A 16,833-nucleotide genomic window follows, 5' to 3' on the forward strand; every position below is an offset into this window, starting at 1 on the left:
TTCCATCTTTTATAAGAAACCTTCCCCAACCCCTCCTAATCCCAGTGATTTCCCTCTTTTAATTACTTCCTGTTTATCCTGTAAATAGTTTGCCTTACATATATTTGTTTGCATGTTCTCTCCCCCATTAGACTGTGAGCTCCTTCAGGATAGGGAATGTCTTTTTCCTCTTTTTGTATCCCTAGTACTTAGCACAATGTTTGACACACAGTAGGTGCTTAATAAATGTTTATTGATTTGTGTTGTATCCTCTCAGGAGAATGTCAGTCTCTTGAGGGCAGAGACAATTTAGTTTTTATCACTATATCCCCTGCACCCAGCACAGAGCCTGGCATAATACTTAATAAATAATAAGCACTTAATAAATGCTTATTGAGAATAAAGGCAATGTAATTAATAAGTGTGATTGAGAGATATGAATAGACAGTCAATTGAGCTCACAATCTAATGGAGAAGACCACAGGCAAACAAATACGTACAGTCAAGCTATGTACAGAATGTATAGGAAACAATTAATAGAGGGACTGCATTTTAAGGCACTGGTAAATGGACAGGTATGTACCATCTTCCTGAGTTGGAATCATGTACAATGATGGATAAAGTTGGTGCCTCCATTCATAAATGTTTGCTAAATAGAACTGTTTTGTATTACCTTTCTTTAAAAAAAAAGACAAAATAAGATTCCTGGAGAATCTTTCACAGAATCATAGAACGAGAGCCAGAAGGAGTCCCTTGGGTCCAGCCAAACCATTTTCAAGCACCTCAAAGTATAACTTGAACGCAAGTAAATGCGCCAACAACAAATCATTGTAGAAGCTCTGGATTGGAAGGGACCTCTGAGGTCATCTAGGTGAAAAGTCTGGACTGTGGGGGAGGTGGTATTTGAGCTGTGCTGGAATCCCTCCTCTGACATCTGGGTCAGATGGCCATCCATCCTCTCCTCGAACACTCCCAGTGGCAGGAAACTTAATAGTACATTCCATTCTTGGACAGTTTGAATTGTTAGAAAGTTTCTTCTTTATATTGAGCCAAATATCATCTCCTTTCACCGTTTGGCACTAGTTCTGGAATGACAAAGAATCAATGTAATCTTTCATCCACAAAACAACCCTTTTAATATGAGAAGACAGCCATCCTGTCTTCCCTTAGGCTTCTGTGTTAAATAAGCTCAGTTCCTCTAAATGTTCTTTATGTGATATGGTTTCCAGACCTCTTGTCATCCTTTTTATACTTTTCCTTGCTCTAGTTTGTCAATGTTTGGTTTAAAAGATGGTGCACAGAATGGAATGCAACACTAAGGATGTGGTTTGCCTAGAGTAGAATACACTATATTTTTCATTGTTATAAAGTAGCACTTTCTTTCTGCTGGATACCATGCTTCTACAAATGCAATAAGGGATTCATTTGGCTCTCTTGGTTTGCATTAGCACTATGTTCTATTTAGTAAAGATGTGCCCTAAAAAATCTGTTCTGTTACCCGAGTTACAGTTTTTAAAATATTATAAAGTATAAAAAAAGACAGCATTTATCAAACACCTTCCTTATAGTAAACACTAGTAGGTACTGGCTGGTGAACTGGGATACAAATTTTAGAAAGTTTACCTTCATGGAGCTTAGAATCTAGCAGGGACATAAGATATCAACTTAAAAATCCAGAGCACAAATTCTACATGGTACGTGCATGAAAGACCAAAACAGAGCACTACAGGAGAAGGGAGATCACTTTGGACAGTCGGGAGATCTAAGAAGTCTGTGCAGAAGTTTGAGCTGTGTTTTACAGAGAGAATGAGTAAGAATTCAGTAATCAAGGGGTGAGAAGAGGAAGACATTCTAGGCATTGGGAATGGCAAGTGATGGAAAGAAAATGCAGAAAGCAACATATTGAGGGGGACAGAGAATTATCTAATTGGTCAGTAGGGAACAGTGAGCATAGGGGATTAATATGAAATCAGGTTGGAAAGGTTGGGTGGCAGCTGACAGTATAGAGTTTGGAACACCGAGTAGCAAAATTTAAACCTTTCTTAGTATGTATGAGACTCAAAGGATACCTATGCATACGTATTGTACATGTATATGTACACAGTACACATGTGTATTGTATGTTTGTATATGTATACATGCATGTATATAATCATAAGATTCATTTTTCATCTTAAACATACAAACATGTATATGTGTGTATGGTATTACCTGAGCATGAGTACAGTTTTAAGTTTTAATAGCTTAAAGTTATAATGTATAGACATATGTATATATACATACATATACAAAGTGCGCATATGTGTGTGTGTGTGTGTGTGTATGTACTTACCAAGCATCAACCTAGACCTATTCCTTCTGTGGTCCTGTGAGTCCTGAGGGAACTTGGCATCCATTAGAAGGGAGGGAACCCATCAAACAGGAAGATTGTTTGATGCTCTTAGGAAAAGAGAGGAGTGTTTTCCTGACTAAGAAGCAGTTTATGTTACATTTTTTTTTGTTGGGTTAATTAAAATCTTTTATATCTGATGTCTTGTTAGCTTGAATGTTAGCAGGAGAGCCAAGATCATTTTGGGGGAGAAAAGGGAGCCAAATTCTGACATTCCTAGGGGAAACTCAGCAGGGTAGAAGGAGGGAGGTGGTGCCAAAACAAGCCAAATTCTGATGCTTGCTAGGCAAAATGAGCTACAGAGATTATTTTTGAATGAGACTCCCAAGGTGAATCCAGGCCTTTGTGTTAGGGGATGGAGCCCAACTGACACATGTGTTACATAAATATTAAATGCATCTTTTCTATTCTTGTAACATTTTAGGAGCCCTTTGGGTGAGAAAACCCTGATCTTTACATTTTTGTAACATGATGTTATGTAATGATATGTAAAAGTGCAGCCACATTTTTTTAAAGTTCCTAATTGTCCCAGCACAAGATTAATCCTCTGCCTACCTGTATACGCAGCCCAATGTTTAGACAGGATAAGCTATGAGAACTTCAAAATTAGGCATCCAGAGAAATAGCCCCACCTCAAGAAAAAAAAGCAGATGAGAATGGAAACTGCTTATGTGAAAAAATGTGAAAAAAGTGCAGACATAATTAAGAGTTTTGATCAGCACAACCCATGTTGAATTTATTTTGGAAAAGACCAAGGGAGATATAATGCTAAAGGGTTACAGTCACACCCAGAGAGCCAATTGTAGAATCATTCTGAATTCTCTTTCCAGAGAATTTAATACCCTCAATTTGACCTTGTTCAATGATTTCAGATTGGAGCAGGAAATGAGTCAAATCTAAATAAAAATCCTTCATTTCTTGGCCAGACAGTGATTGTGAAGAAATTAAATGATAATACAAATTGACAGAGCACTCCAGATAATATGTCCCTAAATCTGTAACTGCAGGAAACATGAACAGGGAACTTGGCTGGGGAAGCTTGGTCACAAGTCTCCTAAGAATGAACCTCCTCCATTCCTCCAGAAATACATTGAGTGGTTCCAGGTGCTGACAAATGCAAATCTCTTTCCCTGGATGGAACTGACTCTTAGTGTACTTGAGACTCAAGAATCAGTAATGCAGTGGGAACCAGCCTTGAAGTCAAGAAGACTTGTTCAAATGTTGACTTTGGTATATGCTGGCTGTGTGACTGTGGACAAAGCCCCTCTGTGCCTCAGACCAATATCTAAGACTCTCAAGTTATGGGGGAATTGCTACTTTGGTGGAAGGAGTTTCCACACTGGGATCAGGCCAATACTTATAAAAAAATTACAAATATGCCTCTCTCCTCCCCCCAAAAAGAATTTTATTTAAAATTTGAGATGTAAGGTAGAATAATGGATAGAGAGATCTCTAGATAGAGAGCCTTGAAACTAGGAAGACCTAAATTCAAGTCCCACCCCTAGACAATTCCCCTAAAACTATAGTTGCAGAAAAGGTGCTGATTGACTTACATTGGTAAAGGAATTTTCTTACTGGGAGATTCCTATACCTATCAAATCCCAAATTCAGTCCCTACCCCTAAAATGAGATGCACACTCTTCACTGGCAGTTTGGGAAAGGAATGGAGAAGAGACAATCCACATGAAGAGAAAGAGAAAGAGAGAGAGAGAGAGAGAGAGAGAGAGAGAGAGAGAGAGAGAGAGAGAGAGAGAGAGAGAGAGAGAGAGAAACAGAGAGACAGAGACAGAGAGACAGAGAGAAAGAGAGAGACAGAGAGACAGAGAGAGAGACAGAGAGAGACAGACAGAGAGAGAGAAAGAGAGAGACAGAGAGAGAGACAGAGAGAGACAGAGACAGAGAGAGAGACAGAGAGAGAGAGAAGGAGGGAAAGAGAAGGGAGGGAGGGAGAGGGGAAAGGAGGGAGAGAGGAGAGAGAAAGGGAGAGAGATAGGGAGGGAGAGATCTCTGTCTCTCTGCTCATTTAAAGGATCCTAGAAGACATAACCTGATGGTTACCTTTTTTCTGAGGTCAAGAATCTACAAAGAAATCAGATTTTCATGAAGTTCTCCTTTGGAAGATGGGGGACTTGTACCCCAAGGCAGGTAGAGAAGACAGAATGCCCCTATGCTTTGCCATCATCCTGTTTCTAGGTTATGTTCGTTCATTTACTTTAACCCCAGGCAAACTGCCATTCCATCTTTGGCCCCTGCACCTTAACATTTCTGTCCTAAAGTGTTACAAAAGAGAGTCCGTATTTGACTTTCCATCTCTCTTCAGAGACATCCCACCCTCCCCCAGACTCACTCTTTGCAAAGTGCCATTTTTTCCCCTGCTTTCTGACCTCTTTACACTCTGGGTATTTGTTCTTTAGCTGTATTGGTTGATCCCACATGTTATATTACTCATATGCCGAGCACATTCAATGGGGGGATGACTTACAACAAGCGAATTGTGTCTTCTGTACTTTCTATTAGGGGTGTGACTTCAATGATGGATGTTTCTAACCTGACCCAAAGAATTTCATCCTTCTCTGGAAAACTGCGTAGGAGAAGATTCTTAATGGACAAAGAATAATGTCTTCTGAGACCCAGCCAGAAATTTGGATTTGCTTTTAAAAGGGTCCTGGGTCTATTATTTACAATAAACACGATTCTTTCCCTGGCTCCTCTTGACAGTCAGAAAGTAACTGGTGGGTATTTGCATGGGTGTGTCACTGTTTTTGCTAAGAATCACTTAGCAGCAATGAAGAGTTAGTTCTGTGTTAAATGCCTTCTTGATTGGCTACCTTAAAAGGCTATACTGCACTGGAAGCTCGTACATAGAGATTCCCATAACTGGTAAGGAGTTCTGTGTGCTGGGGGCACAGGATTGGGGAAGAAAGGGATCTGCTTCAAAGTTCAAAAAAAAAGTGTTCTTGCTGTTCCTAACAACAGTCATTTGTGAAACCAGAATATTGCCAAAGGGATACCCTTGAAATACCCAATAGGATGGGTTTTGTGGGAGGGAGAGAATGAAGATTTTAAGTTTCCAGTGCCTTCAGAAAGGCCTTACTGCAGTGTATACAACTGTCATCAAGACAGATGTAGAAGGTGGGAGGTTAGAGAGAACTTATCCAATCTTAAACGTATCCAGTCAGTTGCCAAATCTTTTCAATTCTGTCTCCATAATATCTCCTGCTTCTTTTTTCACTCACGTGTCCATAGTCCCCTTGTAACCTCTGTTGGGGACTAAGCTATTATAAATAGCTTTCTACAATTACTGTCTCTGTTTCAAACCTCTTTTCTTCCCAGTGCATCCTCCAGTTGGTGGCCAAAGTGGTATTCCTAAAAATAATAATAACAATAATTAACATTTATGAAATGCTTTAAGGTTTGAAAAGGTATTTAATAAATATCATCTCATTTGATCCTAATAACCTTGGGAGGTAAGAAGTATTATCATCCCCATTTTAAGATAAGAAAATTGAGGCAGGTAGTAGTGAAGTGACTTACCCAGGGTCAAACAACTAGTAGATATTGGAGGCTGAATTTGAAATCAGGTTTTTGGTCCGGTGCTCTGTCTACTAGAGTGATCTAGTTGCTTCATAAAATAAAGTTGACCATGTCAAACACTATTTTAAACTCTTTTAAAAACTCTATTGACTTACTCCTTTAGAATCAAATAAAAACTCCTCTATTTGGCATTCCCATGCCAAGAAGACATCCCTTCCTTCCTTACTTTCACCTCTTAAAATCTCAAGTTTCCTTCAAAGTTTAGATCAGATCACACCTCCTACAGGAATGGTATTTCCTAATACCCCCTCCCCCAGATACTAATCTCTCCTCCACTAATTATCTTGTATTTATTTTTTGTGTAACATTTGTGTCTATCTGGGTGTATGGTAGAGGGTGAAGCACTCTCTCCTCTGACCCCCCCACCGTTGGAATGTAGGTGTTGCCCACAAGGACTAGCCATATCTTTTCTACTCCCTCTGAATAGTTATAACTTCCTTAATTACTTCCACTGTGTGTAAGGAATGTACTAAGTACTGAGGGTGTAAGGATAGATACTACAGAGGTCCTTCTCTCAAGCAAATCTAATAGGATAGGGTGATCAGGACAAGTATAAAGATAATAAATGAGCAGAAGTGAATTGAAAGACACACCTTACAAGAGAGAATGATGGAGATGACTGTGAAGGTGAGATCCAGACTAACTGCTTTGAGAAATTTGAGAAGAAATATCACCTTTACTAATACTAGGGATGGAAAAAGGAGATGTTTGGGAAAGGCTTCAAGGAAAAGGTGGCATCTGGGTTTGACCCTGAAAGAAAGGAGGGGCTTTAATAAATACAGAAGTCAGCATCACCTCTACAACACTAGGGCATATTTGGGTAAGATTTTAGTATGGGATTTTAGAGGAGAAAAGAACATCATGTGTATTTATCCATTTTTTCACCCCAAGGGTCTCTTCATCCTTTTTTATTTTTCTACTTCGCTCTCTTCCTTCCCTGTTCGTTCCCACTGCCCTTAGCTCTTTCACTTTGACCAAGATCCATCGGTTCCCTCTGCTCTTTTTCTATCCTTCTTCCTAACCTTTCTCATCCTCCTTGCTTTCTGCCTTCCTCTTTAATTATACCTTAACTTCTATCTCATCAATGATTTAAGCTTCCTACTTCATTCCAATTCTTGACTTTCTCACCCCCAAAATGATAGAAGCAAGAAGACCCTTCACAGAACATGCCCAGATGTTACCTTCTGATGGTGATCATGTTACCTCCATGTCTTTTCCTCTTCAGGATAATAGGAGCTGAGTGAGGGTGGGTGGATAAATTAGTATCAACTCTTCCCCACTGATACTGCTTAAAGCCCATTGCTCTATAATGAATAAGTACAGTAATCAGAAACAACAACAATAATAGTAATAGTAATAATAACAAAACATTTTTCTCAAATATAAATTGAGGGTACTGAAGTAATTATGACTGCTCACCTCCTTCTCCAACCATATCAACAAAACCTCTGTCATGCTATTGATGTGACCTTGGGAAAGTCACAACCTCCTTGAGTCTGCTTTCTCATCAGTATCAAGAAGAGATTGGGCTAGCTGGCTAGGTCCTTTCCAGCTCTAGGTCTGTAACCCAAATTCAGATTATTCTGAATTATTCTAGATGGCTCTGGCAGTGAAGGACCTCAGGGACAGACAGGTGTGAACTCCCACAACATAGCCAGCAAGGCTATTCACCAATGTCAAGCATTCAGTGCCAGATAGAAAGAGGAGAGGTTCTCCTTCCTTCCATCATTCATGAAATATCTTCTAGAAAGTTGGTAATTTATCGGGTTTTCTATCATAAATTATCACAAAGAATATGTTATTAGTTTTAAAATTAGAGGCAAAGAAATCATCATACTTTAAGCACTTCAGAAAAACTGTCATACAAACCTCTAGATGATAGAGCCAAGACATGACACCACTAAATTATAATATAAATGAAAAGGATACTTTGATGGGTCTGCAATTCCCCCATGGAGGAAGGTTGCAACCCTCCCCACATGGACCTGAATTGTCTTATAAATCCTTCAAGTATGGTCCACCCACAATGCTTAGCACCTTTCTTTAGATCAAGGAGTCTGATAAAGCCAGTGGATCCCTTCTCAGAATAATGTTTTTAAATGAATAAAGTAAAGCACATAAGATTTCAAAGGAAAGCAATTATACTGAAATAAAGAAGCATTTTTTTTCTGTTGCAATTCACAAACTTCCTGAAATCTGTCCATAAACTTTATGAGGGTCCATGTATCCCAGATTAAAAATCCCTTGTTCAAGATCTTTTGACATTACATAGAACCCAATGGAATATGAAGGCTATTCCATACTTCAATTATCATAAAATCATAGAATCATATAGTTAGATCTGGAAGGAGTCATGAAAGACACTTGGTCCAGTATCCTCCTTTTTGCAGATGCCTGAGCCGAGGCCCAGAGAGTATAAGAGTTTTTGCCTAAGGTAATGAAGGTAGCAAATAACAAGGCTGATTCAAACCCAGGCTTCCTGATTCTAAATCTTATATTTTATTTCCATTGCACCATGATGTATACTTCATTCTTGTTAGTTACAAAAAAAAATTAAAAATAAAATGGTACTAAGCCCCATACAAATATTATATGTATAAATTCGCTACTTGGCAACATAGAACACACCAAAGAAGGAATATAGTGGGGGCCATAAGAGTGTCATATCCTATTGTCCCTTAGTAACTTCCAAGAGTCTGGAGTAAAGGAAGATAAAAGAAATCTGTTTTTGTCCTCCATCTTGGGGAAATGCCCCAAAGAAAAATATACCTGTGAATGATAAACTAATAGTCCCATTTAAGGTTCCAGTTCCAGAAATACCTAATAATTTTTGAGAAAGTAGAATGAATGTCCCTGCTCCGTCAAACTGATGAAAAAATTTAAAAAATGTAAATGAGGGAAAGAGTTCTCAGTAAAAACTCCAAATTCAGGAGATAAACACATATATGCATCAGAAGCAATAGTCCCATTTGGCAATACTTGGCTTCAATTTCTGAATATTTTTAAAGAACTGCTTGTTCATTTTTGAGAAGGCAAAATAGAATGGGTCCCCCTGCTCCTCCATCCCACTAAAAAGCAAGTGATAGGAGATGAGGTATGCAGTTCTCAGGAAAATTCCTGAAAGTTCAAACAGGTCAACTTGATAAAGTTTGCCTTACTGTATATTCATTCATTCAACAGCAGCTAAATACTTGTTATAGCATACCTTGTTTTATTGAGCTCTGCAGATGTTGCACTATTGCTTTTTTTAAAATTGAAGATTTTTGGCAAATCTACATTGAGCAAGTCTGTTGTCACCATTTTCCAAACAGCATGCACTCACATGTGTTTCTGTGTCATATGTAGGTAACTCTCACAATACTTCAAACTTTTTAATTATTATTATATCTGTTATCGTGATTTGTGATCAATGACCTTTGATGTTAGTTTTATAATTGCTTTGGAGTAGCATGAACCACACTTACATAAGATAATCAATAAATGTTGTGTGTGTCCTGACATCGACCAACCAGCTGTTCCCCATCTCTCTCCCTCTCTTCAGGCCCTCCTATTCCCCTAGACACAACAATATTGAAGAATATTACATAAACTTAGCTGATAAAGCAGTGGCAGGATTTAAGAAGATTGACTCCAATTTTGAAAGTTCTACTATGGATTAAATGCTATCAAACAGCATTGCATGCTACAGGGAAATCTTTCTTGAAAGGAAAAGCCAATCAATGAAGCAAACTTCATTGCTGTCTTATTTTAAGAAATTGCTGCAGCCATTCTAACCTTCAGCAACCACCATTCTGAGTGGTCAGCAGCCATCAACATCAAGGCACAACTCTTCACCAGTGAAAACACTGTGACTCACTGAAGGTTCAGATGATAGCAGTGTTATTTTAGCAATAAAGTATTTTTAAAATTAAGGTGGGGACTTTTTTGTAGACATAATATTGTTGTACACTTAATAGACTACAATATAGTATAAACATAACCTTTATATGCACTGGGAGACCAAAAAAATTCATGTGACTCAGTTTATTGCAATATTTGCTTTATTATGGTGGTCTGGAACCAAACCTGCAATATCTCTGAGGTATGCCTGTGTGTTGTAAGGCACTACGCTGGTTGCTAGAAAGCTAAACAATATTATAGAATTTTATTTTATGGATCATAAAGAACTTCCACTAGTATACTTTTAATTTATCTTCACAACAATCTGAGGCAGATATCTGTATTTTATAAATGCAGAGACTGAGGCTCACAAAAATTTTAGGGGAGCCATGAACAGATCATATAACTTGTTTCCAATCTCACCTTTTGCTTTTCATGTGGTATTTCCAACTAAATTCAAGTGGGAATAATATTATAAGATGAAACACATTTCTTGTCTTTTGGACTAGAGTTCATTTAAAGGATTTAAACACAAAGGTACACAATTCAGAAATTAGGAGCCTAATGCCAACCCTTCACCAAGTAAATCCCTCTAATGAGATGAAAAATGGAGGTAATCAGACTTCACTACCATGCTGAAGTATTTTGCAGGTCATTGGGTTAATATATGAAAGCATGTGGAAGAAAGTCACTAAAGAATTATTATTAGGGGCTCCCATGGGCATCATGCTTACTCTGAACCTAGAGGTTTGTGATTCATCAAACAAATACGAACTTGCTGCTCCCAGCTCCACCATTTCTGCTGCTTCTTCAAAAAAGGACTCGGGAGATTAGATGGACACTGTGTACCACTACAGTGGCAATTTAAAAGGCAATCCAACCTGGCCTTTGTATTTGATTTGTCATTTATCATCCAGCCCTCACCTGTAGCTCCAAGAAGAGCCACTGGGCAGATTGGCTAAATCAGGCTGAAGGTAACTGACGAGCCTCAAACTCATGGGTGAGTTAGGGGGATATCTACAGACAGATGAGAATAATTTGCTCCAACAGTGCTCAAACAGGCACTGTAGAGCCCTTAGAACAGGGTCAGACATTGAAGAAACCAATGTCATCCACTGTAGTCTGGATCATCAACAGCCATCTTGACTTTTATCTTGCCAGTGGACTTCGATGACTCTAGAAGAAAGAGTAAAGTTGATGACTTTGCGAAGCTTTGACTCACTTAAATCCAATATATGCACAAGTCAAAACATCACCCTGTGATGTCATTGGTCCACTTTGAAAACAAAGAATGAACAACATCAACAATTTGATTTGGTCTAAATTTCAAATTCAGTTAAAAGAAACTGTATGGAGCACCTATGAGACAGAATGGACATGAAGAATCATGAGACATGATCCCTGATCTCATGGAATACAATTTAGCTGAGAAGACAAGGTATAAACATTGAAAAAAGTAAATGACGATAGAGGTGGATGACTTGTGATGATGAGGTGATAGGATGAGAAGAATCTCCAGCAGTGAGGTGCGGGGGGAGAAATGGCTCTTCTCTCTTGCCTTCATCCTTATCTCATCTGGACCAGTTGACTAGAAAGTGACCAGACTGTTCATTCTGCTGAATGAATTGGATGTCACCAACCATAGTCCTTCTGATGAAATGGAGGACTGCCAGACTTTACCATCTACCCTACTGATGATCCTTAAGTTTCCCAGGACTTTCCATGTATCTTGGAGCTAAAGTCTCTTATATGTACTGTCTCCTTTAGTTAGAGTATGAACTCCTCGAGAGCATGGGCTAGTTTGCTTTTTTTTCTATTTGTATCCCAAGCACTTGGCACATGGCAATTACTTAATAAATGTTTTTTCATTCATTCATTCATTCATTCATTCATTCATTCATTCATTCCTATGAGATTTCCTAAGAAAATAAATGATAAATCACCAAATGAAATTGTATAGACAGTTATTACTATAGGAACTCAGTATTTCGATTGTTAGGAGGAAAGGTAATTTGACATCGCTGAGAGAGTGATGGATTTGGGCTCAGGAGACCTGAGCTCAAATCAAAACTCAGAAACCCTGGAACAGTCACTTAGCCATCCTGATCCTCAATTTCCTCATCAAAAAATGAGAATAGTCATACTTCACTGGGTTGTTGTGGGGTTCAAATGAAACAATATACATAAAGCCTTTTGCATGCTTGAAGGGGCTACAAATCTTTTCTTCATGTACCATATTAGCACTGCTAATTGCATGGGCTGCTGCTACTAATGACAATCTTTTGACAAATTGTGGAGAATAGCTTTGGAGTTGTGGGACTAAGGATGAACTAGCAATGTCTTGATTTTCAAAAAGGGGGAAAACCCCATCTTGTACAGAAGATAATGAATAACCTTGAAGGTGATAACTTGTGTGATTCTAGGCTAGATAATTAAGGAAATGCTTTATGAATACTAAGAAAAATCATTATGAGACCGGATGGATTTATTAGGCAACAGGCCGCTAGTCAAATTAATTATAACATTTATAATGTAGCTGATGGAGACCTAGAGGGAGGCCTAAAAATTTTTATGATAGTTACATGTTGAAATTAATGAAAAGAAATAGAGTTACTAGGCAAGTTTACTTGTGGTGTGTAATGTCCCTTTCCATTTTAATCTGAATATTTTCTTGATATCTTTTATCTTCATATCACTTTAATTTCCCACAATATCTTTCTCCCTAGTCTCTTCTAGAAAACCAAGAGTAATTTTTTTCCCCAGAAAAATGAATTAAACTGCAAAGTAAATCTGATACTACATGCAGTATTTCACACTCATGAAAGTCCTTCACTTCCATAAAGGAGCAGGGGGAAAGGAATTATTTTTATGTATTTTCTTTGAGGTTTATCTTAGTTAATATTAAGTTCTCAATAAATATTTTAATATTAAAGAAGTAAAGTAAGTTTCAAAAGCCAATACCTCCTTTCACATTGATCTTTGAACTGTAGATAAAATTGACAGAAATTTAATGGACTTTGTAGATCAAAGACTAAACCCATTTCAGTGGAATGGCTATGTGAAGGATTCCTTTTTCCTTGCCCTCCCTCCCCACTGAATTTATTTATGACAGTCTAGACAGCAGAGATGAACTCTAACACCTGGGTGCCATATGGGAAAGTCATACTGTACACAACACATGCCCCTGCCTGTCCACTTGCACCCTATCATAAGCCCATTGCCTGAAAGATGACCAAAGACTCATGCTGGCTAATTTGCTGCTGTCATATCCTAAAATGCCCTCTCCAAAAATAACACCTAGAGGAGTGCCTTTCAATTAGAAGCTGTAGTCTATTGGAGGTTAGCAGGCATGAGTGAGCCACTGGGGCCCCCAGATAATTGGACATCCCTAGGAATAAAGAGACATGGGAAATCAGGGAACACTGTATTTCACAGAATGATAAGCATCCTATATCTGCTGTGAAGAACGGCGGGTCCCTAACAGAAGATCCATTGGTTAGTGCTAAAACAGATGTTTCCTGAGCCCTCACAGCTTAGGTGGCCATTTTCACGGGGTAGAAAAGTATAATCTAAACCTTCCTGTCTTTGCCAAAATAACCATGTGTAGTTCTTTGTTCTGTAAATCTCTGGAACACACAAATAGATTTCCAAGCAGTGGGAACCTCCTGTCTTTGGACAAACTCTTGGTCTGCTGCTATTAACTCCTGATTCCTAAAATTCGGCAGCAGGGTTTCTGCAGCCAGAGATGGCATATGTCTCCTCTAAGGAGAATAGTTTGCAGCTAATGTAGACAAGGCAGATAGTTAAGGACATATAGATTAAAGTAGATGACAGTAGTGACTATCCAAGCAAGAATGTAAGCATCCAAGAGTCTGCCTTGATTTGGGCTTCAGTTCTAAATAGAATGGTGTAGTCACTGACCTAAAGCTAGAGTTCTCCAAGCTTGACTGGGGATGGGTCAGGGTTAGGGAAAGCAAGGAACAACTGATTACTGGGGCTATGGCTAGAATGTTATTTTTTTTAGTAAACAGAGAAAGGAAGTAAAGTACAATGGAAAGAGCACTGCATATGGAAGTCAGAGGACTTGGTTTCAAACTCTTCCTCTGACAATTTCTACCTACATGACCTTTGGCAAGTCACTATTATTTCAGGGATTGGTCTCCTGATTGGTAAAAATGAAAACTAACGTTTTCTATCAAGGAGTGTATGATCTACCACAGGTTTTAGGTCTAGAGTCAGGAAGACCTGAATTCAAATTCGACCTTAGACACTTACTAGCTTACATGACTTTGGGCAAGTCACTTAACCGCTGTCTGCCTCAGTTTCCTCATTTGTAAGATGAGGATAATAATAGCACCTACCTCTCAGGGTTGTTATGGGGAGCAAATAATTAGGATTAGCACAGTTCCTGGCATGTCATGAGTACTATATAACTGTTATACACACACACACACACACATATAATGAGCTGGAGAAAGAAATGACAAACCACTTTGCCAAGAAAACCCCACATGGGGTCATGAAGAGTTGGATACAATGGAAATGACTAAACAACCTATAAATGCCTGTTGATATATATGTATATATGCATGTATATGTGTATATATGAATTTATGTTAGATATGTGTGTATATACACACACACATATATATACACACTGATATTTATTTACTACGCACACACATATTTACATATATATATATATATACACTGATATTTATTTAGTGTTACTACTATATATGTGTTTATGTGTATATACATATCATGTATATTATTAGCTGTCATTTATATAGCACCTACTATGTACCAGGCATCATCTCATTTGATCCTCACATTAACCTTGAGAGACAGGTGTTATTATTATCCATTTCATAGCTGAGGAAAGTGAGGTGGACAGAAATGAAATGACTTCCCTAAAGTTACACAACTAAAAGGTATCTGATGCCAGAGTTGAACACAGGTCTTCCAGACTTCATAATCCACTGTGCTACCTAACTGCCTACAACTTTTGCAGGCTATGACCCAGGACCCCTTCCAGTCAACACTCCATATAGGAATTATCAACCACAGCCTAGAACCTTGTCCCCTAGGATCTGTTGGCCACACCCAGATACAGAAACCCAGAACAAAGAGCTCCAAAAGAAATCCCTGAAGGCTGACCCTAAGTAACTGGGAAAGTATTAATTTTAAAGTTTTGATTTTTCATTTCTCTAACTAAATACAGCATGAAGGAAGTGTGAGGAAAATAGGAAGCTGGAAAGAAAAGGGAGAGGGAGAAGGGAAGAGATCTTTGAAAAGAAGTAGTCCCTGCCCTACAGCTTCTTTGCAAAGAGGGCTATAACCAAAAGGCATAGAATTGCCACCATCAGAAAGGCAGTATGGTGGAGAAGAAAAAGCTATGAACCTGGAGCTCTGAAGACAAGAAATGTGAATCTGAGTCCCAGTTTCATCCTTACTGATTGTGTAATGCTCCACAAATAAGTCACTTTTTGTCATTAAGTCTCAGGTTTTGTCTGTAAAATGGAGATCGGGTACCAGCCCTGTAAGCATTATTGGGAGACTCAAGAAGACACTATTTCTAAATTGGGAAATGTCTCTGAACTGGTCTTTCTGGGGCTATTTGGAAGACTTCTGGGAAGGAAGATGAACCATCTTGTTCACTTTATTCAGTGAGAAGTGCTTCTGATTTCTGAATGCCCACAGTGCACTTGCTCCATCCCTTTGCAATCTTGCAAGCTCCTGTTGGAGATGGTGCTACTTCAGGAGGTGAGGAGTAGTCTTCCTCCTGACCCAGGACTAATGGGACTTTGCTCCCCCACCTTTCGTTAGTTTCATGGGGGGATTAGCTCAAAACTCCTATTTCATTAAACTAGAAGATGATTTCCTTCTGTTCCTTCCTCTGTTTGGGAGATGGTAGGGCTTGGGGGAAGAACCCAAGTCTATTGTGCACCTCAAGCAGTTTGGGTGAGTGTTCTCTGCAAATTCTTTGTTCCTCAACCACCTTCTAGTATTGCTGTTACTTACTTATGAATTTGTTCCTCACCCACCCCCTCCTTTATGTAAAAGAACTTGGTGGCCACCAAATCCTTGTTTCTTGTCTAGTATTTTACGAGGGCAGGTGGCAGAGATCTGGGAAAAGGTTTTGACTTCTGCAGAGAGCCTGGAGACATATCCTGATCCAGAACAGTTGATATGATGGGTAGGAAGGGCAGGGGAAAGAATCTACTGATAAAGGAAGTGTACTCCCAGGCAATCACAAGTTTCCAAAAAGCAGAAGAATCTATAAGGAGGGAGAGAATTTACATACATGCTGAACTCACATAACGACTTAAAAAGAATAACATAAATAGGGGCTGTTCCAAAAGTCTTAGTGCAGTTTTAAGGTGTAATAAGTTCAGAAGGATGCTACAGTAGCATTTGAAAGTTTAATCATTTAAATTTCTTTTATGCTTAGTTTTGTAAATTTTGACCAATATGGTTTGAATTTTAATGTTAACAAGGAGTGTTACCTTGTCACTATGCGATATGTATGTGGGTGGCACTTTCTTAGATCAGAGTCAACAGTAGAGAAGGGCCCCTTGCTTGGTCATCTCAGTCATTCGATCTCTCTCCTTTACGCTTTTTTTTTTTGTGGAGTCACATCAAACCTGTCATGAATGCATGAAAAAAACCTCACTCTATGGATGATCTTAAAGCCAGGATCCCAAAGGCTATGCTTTCAGTCACTAAGCAGCAGTTGACAAAAGTTTGTACAAAGTTCAACATTGACTGGGGGGGTGTATGGCACAAAATAGTGCTTATATTAAATTGTAAAAAGAAACATCAGTTCTTTAAAATGTAAATAATTAACCTTTCAAATCTAGGTTTTGTAAGTTTGTAGCATTTATACTTCTGAGGTTATTCAAGCTTAAAAGTGTGCTATGATTTTGGGATGTGCTATAAAATGTACTATGTAATTATATGTATATGTATATATATGTATATGTACATAT

At 38.5% G+C, this 16,833-nt stretch overlaps 1 long non-coding RNA gene across 5 annotated transcripts in view; it reads left to right on the forward strand.

Moving 5' to 3' along the window:
- The window catches only part of LOC140521124 (uncharacterized), a 189,383-nt gene that overhangs the window by 135,004 nt on the left and 37,546 nt on the right, over positions 1-16,833 (forward strand). For 2 of the 5 annotated variants that reach the window (XR_011972805.1, XR_011972803.1), the window contains 2 exons: positions 4,886-5,100; positions 9,504-11,713. The exons of 2 other annotated variants lie outside the window; for them this stretch is intronic. This is a non-coding gene — a long non-coding RNA (uncharacterized lncRNA). Of the gene's footprint in view, positions 1-4,885; positions 5,101-9,503; positions 11,714-16,833 lie in introns of those variants that run through there. One more of the 5 variants, XR_011972806.1, reaches the window with a different exon arrangement.

Source organism: Notamacropus eugenii, chromosome 1 (genome assembly GCF_028372415.1).
Source record: "Notamacropus eugenii isolate mMacEug1 chromosome 1, mMacEug1.pri_v2, whole genome shotgun sequence".
Lineage (NCBI taxonomy): Eukaryota > Metazoa > Chordata > Mammalia > Diprotodontia > Macropodidae > Notamacropus > Notamacropus eugenii.